Source organism: Cricetulus griseus, chromosome X (assembly GCF_003668045.3).
Source record: "Cricetulus griseus strain 17A/GY chromosome X, alternate assembly CriGri-PICRH-1.0, whole genome shotgun sequence".
Taxonomy (NCBI): Eukaryota; Metazoa; Chordata; class Mammalia; order Rodentia; family Cricetidae; genus Cricetulus; species Cricetulus griseus.
In genome coordinates, this window is record NC_048604.1 from 5,713,180 (window position 1) to 5,723,536 (window position 10,357).

A 10,357-nucleotide genomic window follows, 5' to 3' on the forward strand; every position below is an offset into this window, starting at 1 on the left:
AAGAAAGTAGGCTTTGGCAAGTCCCTAGGCAGGAAACCCTGAATCCTATTGGGGCAACTATAGCTGTAGCAGGAAGGAAAGAGATGCCGATTTGAAACTTACCAACGAAAACTCTGGGGCCATTGGGGGATTCAAGAGATGCTGAAAAGCTATCAGCACAGCCATTCTGTAATCCTTGGAGGTAGGAAAGGTAAACTGTTGAAGGTGTTCCTCCTGCTTCCTCATTAGTTCTCTTCCGCTAATGCTCATCTTTGTTTTGTTTTTGTTCTTCATAATTCTTGCTCGCAAGATCCCAGGGCAAATAATTCCCTATCAGTACATCATGAGCACTAAGGTGGTTATTTTCCAATTAATGGTTTGAAGCAAAATACAACATTGTTATTGAACTAGAGGCTGATAGATGGCAAAGGCACAATATCTAATAACTAAGTGCACACTTTGCAATGACAATCACAAGATTTTAAAATAATAATAATTTGCATTTCTATAGCACCTTTTGTCTGACTAATGAGCTTAACAAAATTAATTCATTAGTTTACTGTGGTGTCACAGACAGCAAAGAAGTAAAGGTTGCTTGAATGATTTCATGCCTAGAGAAACTACGGCAGAGAGAAAAAAGATTATCTTGCAGTTACTCTTCATGAGGCTTTAGGTCCACTGCTCCAGTTACCCTGGGCAGATGGAGAATCTTCTGTGTAAGAGAAAAGTCTTCTTGAGCCCTGCTTAAGTGGTAAGAGTTAAGAACTTCGACATGTCCCTCAAGATTCTTGTCCCCCAGTATAAACACTTGACTAATAGCAATCCAGTGTGGCCAGGTCCTAGGATTATAAGGAATAGTGTGTATGTGATAGCAGGGGACATTGAGTGATGTCACACGACAAAGATAAAATAATTTTATAGAAGAAATTAGGCTTGCCAATCAGCAGATTATTCTGGATGAATGGGTTTGCCATAATTAGGTGAGTTCTTTAAATGTTTTTTTTTAAAGCCAGATTTCCTTTCTTACTGGCATCAAAGAAGCCAGGTGATAGGAGTTCTACAGCAGCAAGGAAACAAACTCTTCACTAATCTGAGTTCTCTTAGAAACAATGTCGGAGCTACTCATGAGCTCATAGCTCTGGCCAGTACATTGACGATAGCTGTGGGAAGACCCTGAGTTATTGTGCAGCTAACTGACACTAAGACTTTTGACTCATGGAATCTGTGAGGAAATAAATGAATGCAATGCTTTAAAGCACTGAGTTCCTGACACTTCATTTCTCATCAGCAGAGAACCAATATGAGGCATCACACACATGCCTCACAGACTGGGTTTTTTACTCTGTGCTGTCCCCAACTAAAGGGTATAATCTAAGAAGACACTGGCTTATCTTAACTCAAATGGAAGAGCAATTTTACTTGACAGTTGGGCTCTTAAAGATTATCATTATTTATTGGATGCCAATTGCTGTTGGTAACAGGTCTGACAGGGATCTTAAGTGATATTCAAGGATACATGGTGGTAAGCCTTAGCATCTGGATATGCCTTTTTAAATGTGTCTCTCTGTGTGTACTGTGTGTATGTGCACATGCATGTGGATACCTACAGAGACTAGAAGGTGATGTCAGATTCCTAGGAGTTGGAATTACAGGCAGATGTGTGCTGCACGATATAGGTTCTGAGAACTAAATTCTAGTCTTCTGAAAGAGCAGCAAGTGCTCTTACTCACTGAGCCACCTCTCTAATCATATCTATTGACATGAATGACCTTTAATCACTTGAAAAAGGAAAGCAATGGTGAAGAACTTCAGCCATATGCAAGGATTCTGCCCATCAAAAAAAAGCCATATGCTGTTATCAGTGAGGGTAAGAAGTATAGTCCCAGCTGGAGAAACTTTGATGAGAAAACTGATTCTTAATCTTGATTGGAGATTAGGGCCACATAGAGGGTTGTGTTTGATGGTAGCCAGACATGGTGGTTTTACACCTATGATCTTGATACTTGGGAGGCAGAGACTGGTGGATCTCTGTGAGTTCAAGGCCAGCCTGGTCTATATAGCAATTCCAGAATAGCCAGAGCTACACAATAAAGAGAACCTTGTCTCAAAACAAACAAACACGATTTTGATGTTAAGAGAATTACATAAATTCATCTATGCATAGCAGGTACTGGCCATAGTTTCATAGGATATCTAAAGCAGGCAGCCTCTAAGTAGCCTAAACTGCTTCTCAGGGATAAATTTATAACAATTAGCTTTCAGTTTGAGGAAAGTGGGCCTTTAAGTAAGGTGTGTATCATAAAGTACAGTGTAACATCTTGTGTATGCAGTCACTATTGGTGTATACTTACATGTACAATTGCCCTGCCATTTTCTGGAAAACATTATTTCCTTGTAGTCAGGTTCTTACAGTTTTTTCACCTTCTCCTCTGCAATGATCTCTGAGCCTTGGGAGAAGGAGAGGTGATATAAATATCCCATTTAAGGGCGAGCATTCTGCAATCCAGACAAAATCCCAACATGGAGGTGGGAGATGCTCACCAAGTCCCATGCCCAGTTAAGGAGCTATTGGCAATTGATAACTTCTGGGGGGTAAGTGTGATTAAAATTTTGCTATGTCTGTCAATCACACTCCAGTGGAAGGCCACAAATCCATAAGTAGATGAGCGGCACAAACTAGACATAATGAACGTAAGAAAAAAAGAGGACACAAAGTTGCGTTGGTTAGAATGAGGCAATACTTATTTAGCACTGTGAAATTCACTGGAAGCTTTGCCTCCATGCTTAATCTGTAATGTTATTTCCTACAAATGCTTTAGTTCAATAAAGATGAATGGAAGTACTTTGTGAATGAACTCATATGACAGATGTTACCTTCCAGCACCCAAGTCATTGGTGTGTTCTTGGAGTTGGGAACTCTGTTTCAGATCACCACTACTATCCCTTACTCAACATTCAGGCATGTTAATTGAGAATGACTCTAGAGACACACCACTCTTTGAACATTTCCCCTTACATCTATGGCCTGCTGTAGGGACAGCCTTATTAGTAAAATAAGAATACACTCAGGAGATTGTGGCTGAGGTATGTATAAAATCCCTGGATACTTATAAAAATGTGAAAGAAGTCCCTTTCCCGGAGAAGAATTCCCTGTGTTGGTGTCCCACAGAATATTTTCTCCGGAGGGCTAAGAGCACTGGCCTGTGCCCTGGGATGTTGTGTGGGGTGAATATGTAATTGGACTTTTTATCTGTGAAGGTCAAAGAAATAGTTCTTCATCTTGGCTTCATTGTGAGTGTAATCAAGGGAACTTTAAATGTTATTATGGTCAACCAGGCCAAGAAACCTGTGGCTAGATAGACCATGGAATCTAAGGGAGGACCTACTAATATTCTGCTAAATGAACATAACATTAAAAATAACTTCTAATGACTTATAGCTAGATGTATAGTTCAGAGCTTCATTCAGCAGGCACTGGAGAATATGCTTGTAGTAGGTGATAATTAATAGAGGTTTACAATCTGGAAACATGCAGAGAATAAGCGACTTTGAAGTACTAGGCCTTAAATGTCTATGTCTCATCCCTCCCCTAAAGGGTCAGACATCTTTGTGGAAAAGGAGGCAGAATATTTTAAAAGTCAGGAGCTACAGTAGATGATTTGAAGAAAAGAGTGTTATGTAAACACACCAGGGCAAATGCACATAAGAACTAAAAGCAGTTGTGACAGTAAGCACAAGACTTGTACAAGCTCAAACTTGACAAAATCCCAGCATGGGGGAGGACAGAAAGTCATGAAGTCCTGAACTCTAGCTGAGGAGATGTTAACATCTGATTGCTGTTGGGAGATGAAAGCCCAGGCGTAGTTGGCCAGTACAAACTGAACTTCATGGTTGATGGGTTTAAATGGAGAGGGATGGAAAGAGAAATCAAGGGAAAATTTAGTTGTGAGGTGTAAGGTGATTTTCAAGGAACTGACAGAAGGATGCATATGATCAAACACATTGTATGGAATTCTCAGAGAATTAATATGAAAATATTATTAAAAAGAAAATATTATAGAATTGAGAAATGATAGTCTATGTACAATTTGGAGACTACAAAAATCACTCAATTGCATATTTTAAAATGATACATTTCATGATATATGAATAATAATTTAGTAAAACTTTTACTGAAAAAGAAAGTACTGATACAAGCAACCTCTGACACAGAGCTCTGGAATGAGAATCTCTTGAGCAAGGTTTACATCTGCACATTTAAAATGCCCCCAGGGTATTCTCTTAGGTTGAAGAGGCTCAGGGCTATTTTCCTTTCTGAAGAACAGGGCTATTTTCCTTTTTGAAGAAAAAAGAGTAAGGCATTGTTTCCCTGTTATAGGATAAAAACAATATATATGAAACTTCTGTAGTATTAGGTTTCCATGTCTTTTAGGAAAATTTTTATTGAATTTTTTAGATAATATATTTTGATTATGTTTTTCCACCCTTACTTCTTCCAGATCTTTCCTACCTCCAGACTCACTCAAGTTATCTCTTGGTGAAAACTTTCTCTCTCTCTCTCTCTCTCTCTCTCTCTCTCTCTCTCTCTTTCTCTCTCAAGTTTATTCTCTCTCTCCCTCTATGTCTCTCTCCCTCTATCCTTTTATCACTCCCTCCCCTTCCTCCCTCTTACTAATTAATCTTACAAGCTACAATAATGATTGAGCTTGGCATGACATGCCAGCTAGCGCAGCAGTGGTAGGAGCATCATTGGAGTAACCAACTACTCCACAAGATGAAACATATACCTGGCAACATGAATCTATGCCTAGACAGGTCACAGGCCTCCGGGGAGAACCTAGTATGATTATACTGTTAAATGGACATTGTATTAAACTGACGTCTAAGGATTTAGTGTTATAACCAACATATGGTCAACATGAAGATAGGGTAGTATGTTTGGCCCTATAGAGAAAATAGATACCACATGTAAGGATTCAGGCATTATGCTGACCTGCCCCTGCCACCTGGCAGAATGCACTCAGGCAGTACCGTGGTCAGTGGTCAGTTCAGGGTTCCATGAGTACTAGTCTCTACACAGGGGCAAAGGACCCCTTTAAAAGACCCACTCATGATCTCTTTCCCACTGTTCCTCTGGGGCAGACAGGACTTTTCCTGTCTCCCTTTTCTCTTCCATCATCTCTGTGTCTCTTTACCTTATTTTCTTACCTCCCCCTCAATAAAACTTTCAATATGAGTCACGTGTACAGGTCTCTGTTTCCCCATCACCTGCCCAGGAAGGATCTATACTCATGGTTCCAGCACAGAACCAGGGACCTGCCGTGCCAACTCACACTGTATTATTCCTAACCCCACACCCTCTTCCCAAGGCTCAAAGATCACTGAAGAAAGTGGAGAAAAAGATCATTAGAGCTGGAGGCAGTGGATTACTACCAAGAAACATTATTTTCTGGACACAGAGTAACTGCACATATGAACTCATAGTTGTGTAAGACCTGTGTAAGCTCAAGCCAGACCAAAACCCAGCATGGAGAAGGGAGTTGGGCCCACAATCCCACACTGGTCATGGGGCTATTGGAAATTGTTAGCTGCTGAGAGAGGAGGGAAAGACAGTTTTCTCTAAGAGCCTAGTCCCTGGTAAGTTGACCAACTCTCCTAGTGGAAGACTGTATATCCAGTAGTATTTGGGCAGCACAAATAAGTCTTGAAAGTTTTTTTTTAATTTTTTAAAATGTTTTAAGTTTCGTGGCTAAGGAAGGGGGTAGATTTGGAAAGAATTGAGAGAGAAGCATTAATATAACCCAAACATGTTTTATGAAACTCTTAACTAGTAAAAAAGGGGGGATTAAAGAGAATGGGTGGCAAAATCTTCTGCAAAAGCTCCAATGTGCTTCCTAGAGACAATTTGGAAGGTAAATGTTGTGTGCAATGCATGGGCTTTCGTGCACTTTCTGCCTTTTATGTGCTGTGCTCGAAATCACCTACCCGTTTGTGGCATATGTCCTGTTGGAGCTTCAACCTTGAAGCTGCCCTTACTACTCTTCTACCTGAACAGCATTAAGACTATTGGCCTTGATCATGACAGTGTGTCAAAGCAAAGATTTTGGTGAATAAAATCCTCCAAGCTGTTGAGATGAAATGTAGAATGAGAAATACCAGTGTGAGTGTCAGGGAAAAGGCTGCTATCAAATCCATTTCATAGAAGAAAGTGGAAGGCAGAGAGGTTAAATGTCAGGTAGCAATAACCTGCTCTAAAATCCTGCCCCAAAGCTTCAAATCCTGCAGGAGTTAAGTGGAGTCTGGGTCTGTCTTCAAAGCACACTGATAATAAAGCTCCATCAGTCCATGCCCTGCCTATACTCTCAGAGTGACTGGCCAGGAAGGTAGTGCTCTCTCTCTCTCTCTCTCTCTCTCTCTCTCTCTCTTCGAATCTAAAGGGCACTAATGACACTGAACCTTACCTGAGCTGCAGAATTTTCTTGTGCCTTGGTCTCATTCTTCATCGAAGAATGTATTTCTGAATGTCTGTCCCAGTGCCCTTTCCTTTTACCAAAAGGACATTCCTTCCAGGCACTCAGTGATCCGTTTTAGTTTTGTTTTGATAATGAAAAATGATACATACTCCAGCATCAGAAATTAAGTCCTTATGAAAGTGCCAGAAGACTGCCAGGCTACTGATGTCCTTATTAGTGATAATAAGCCCTGTGCAGCAGATCAACCCATATAACCTCAGCACTTTACTTTTTAAAATGCCATTCTGCATATTTGTTTCTAGTTCTCTGCATGCATGGCATGTATTTTTGAGAGGAGTAAGAAACAACATTGTTTCTTGAGAAAAATATATTCCATTTAGCTTTATTTCTTTGTTTTATCACAACAAAATTTCATATTTGTGGATGCTACAGGCTTCGAATTAGGAAAAGCAATTTGAATTCTTAGTGGTAATTATCAGTTTTAAACACATTTAGACACATGAGTGTTCATACCTACATTATGATTGTTAATTTGCAATGTCAAAATATCTGGTCTACGCAAATGTAGCTCATACTTTACGCCATAGAAAACTCAGCTAAAATAATTGTTAATGTCATATTCATTAACAGATTCTATGTGCTATATTATCTTGGTATTGTAATTCCTCATTTCATATTGCTAGATACTATTTTCCATATGTGTGGAATTTTGTGGTACCTGAAACCCGCTTTTTGTCTGTCTGGAGGATGTTGAACATTTTGGTGGAAATAATTCTAAATTATATGGCATGTGCTTCTGACATAATGCAAAGTGTATACTTAAAATAACTTAATTTCTTTCTGATGGTTTGAAATTAATATTGTGATCTAAAATCACTGTCCATGTTGCCTTTCCATGCTTGTGGCTACATGGCCCTGTAGTAAATAGCCATAGCCACTTGACCTTTTGAGTTTTTAGACTAGATTTATCATTTCTGCTGTCTTTCTCTGTGATAATGAGTTATGTTCATATGCTTTCGCAGACTTTTTTCAAACAAAACATTTAAAACAATTTCTCTTAAATGTGATTTGTATGATTGTCCTAGTGACTGTTTTATAAATTGAATTGAATCTGTGACAATTATTTGGCCCTTGATTTCACTATTGAGGTAAGTAGGAACATTGGATCTATATTATAATGTGAAAGAGGTGTGATGAGGTACTTATTGTTGAAAAATTCTGTAAGCAGAGTAATGTACATGTGGAAAAAGAGGTTTTCATAAAATTTTATTTTGTATTTTAAAATAATTCAATGCATTAGCAGTGTAGTCAGGGCCTTTATGAGAAGACCAATGCACTGTCCAGCCAGTATCACTTTTACAGAGCCCTTTTGTTGCAAGATAATAAATCACAATTAAATGTTTGTGTACGAAGTTACATGAAAGCATATGTGTCTCACACTTGAAATGCAAAGTCGTGTGTGTAGATACAGGTTATGAATATAATGCACATGAGGCCATATTTTAAATACTAGATGACAGACAATTCGTTAATAGATTGATGTTAAACAGTTGGTTGAACCTATACAGAATATCAGAACTCACTGAAATTCTGATGAAACAAGCATGCTTGTCAAGAACAGTGACAGTTGGTAAGCCTAAAATAAGTGTGAATAAGCATTCTACACCTATGAAGAAGTAGTTCAAAAAGATAGTTGCTAAAGCCAAAAGGGCACTTCCTGAATGATCATTGCATTTTAATGGCCATCTGGAAGGCCATCAATATGGAAGAGGAATCTCTTAGGGACAGGGCCAGAGGAACTCTTTCTTAGGAGCTAGGCGAGGCTATTCCTAATGGTTATGTTCCTCTGTTCATTTGGAAAAGCCCCGGCTAAACATTGACTCCATAGATCAGAGTAGTATAGCTTGAAGCAAAGTTATTTCTACCATGATTGCTCAACTCCATTCCTGTTGTTGGAATTGAGATGTCCTGTGTCTTTCCTCCCATGTTTCTTTACCTACAAGTTTCTCTTGGAAACTTTTAGATTTGAACAGAGTCTCTTCCTAACAAAGGCCAATGGAATCCATTTGATTGAGCCATGATATTATGACATAAGCTTCCAAGAAGGTTTTGAAATGCTTCCTTCATACACCAGTGTATCCATGGCCTCCTGTAACTGTGAAATAATGATTTTCAGGAAGGAAACATTAAAAATCCCGTAGACAGGCAGAAAAATTACACACACACACACATACACACACACACACACACATGCATGAGAGTGCACATTCTCTCTCTCTCTCTCTCTCTCTCTCTCTCTCTCTCTCTCTCTCTCTCTCTCTCACACACACACACACACACACACACACACACACACACACACACACACGTAATTATGCAATTATGGCTTGACAGAACAGTGGTCCAGAGAAATGGTTGTCAGTGCCTACAACACACAAAAACAACATATGTTGACACATTCCCATTTTTGTCTTGGTTAATAAAAAATTTCCATGTGGTTACATATATAATATTTGTTTTTAAAATATGCATGAAGATGTTGCTTTTGTTTCCCTCCCAGGAGAAAAAGAAAAATGTTACAGGTTCACATTTTCATTTGTAAAGTGTTGGAACTATCTTTCTGGGAATAATATGAGATACTATAAATGGGCACACATTATAGGAATGTGTCTCTTAGTTATGAACACATGCACTACAGAGCATGAAGAAGATACTCCTGGAAACTCTCATGAGTATCTATATGCTCCAAGTAACTTACTGTAAGATAGTTGGAGTCCTTTATTAAACTAAATTAAATGTCAGGGGATATTATAAAATCACTCGTTTGTAAAACCACCTTTATCCTTTTTACCATTTGTTCCTGTGTGAGGTAGAAGGACACAACAAAGAAGGGGTGTCCTTTTTTGGTTACCCATCAGTATTTGTCTAGATTGCATTCCTGGATGATAGGTTTCCTGGCATAATTAAAGTTTACTAATGATTCCAATTTCAATATTTAAAGGGGACAAGGGGATTGCAGTCGAAATAATAAGTGAATAAGAACAACCAACCTTCCAAAAATAAAAGAGAAAAAACCCAAATGAACGTAAAATCTCTCAACTGAAATGCACTGGGAAATTGAGAAAAAATTGTTATTGTCTTTGCAATAGATAGATCATTTATGTTTGCTGCTGCCAGACTTCCAATTAAAGTTGATCAAAACTTCCTGATAGAAGCAGTTTTTCATTTGCCAGCAACCATTCTTCTTGTTCCAAAACTGTGTAACAAAGGTTCAAATACATATAAATTAAATCAGCCAGTTAATATACATACTAACCATAATATATATAAATTAAATCAGCCAGTTAATATACATACTACCATGCAAAGTGTACTTATTATTTTTACTGTGTTTTCATAATGCAGCATGCCTTTCCAGGTAGCACATCTCAAATCAGGACATAACTACATTGATTAATTCATTGTGTCTTAGGAGCATGAACAAGTACAATTCAGAAATTCACAATTAATTCAACTATTTATTTGTTTGGAGAAAGAAGTAGCACCAGCAGGGACACAATTAGGAAGTACTTGGAGGACAGGGATGAACAAAGACAGGCAGCAAAGGATGGATATCAAAGGAAAGAGGGAAGGAAGGAGGGAAGAGTGTGAGACAGATCGCAATAAGCACAGTCTCAACCACAGCCAGCACTTCAAGAATAGAAAGGAAACTAGCGAGTCCTTCTTGGAAGATCCTAAGTATGTACAGCTGATGTAATGAGATGTACAAAGGAGAAGTTTAGGTATCTTTTGAACCCAGGGTCCACTTCTGAGCATTGTATCTCTGTAAGCCTCACTTTTTACGTGTTAGGTTTACATCCAAATTCTTCAGAAGTACTCCTTTGATGAAATCAGAATAGAAAGAC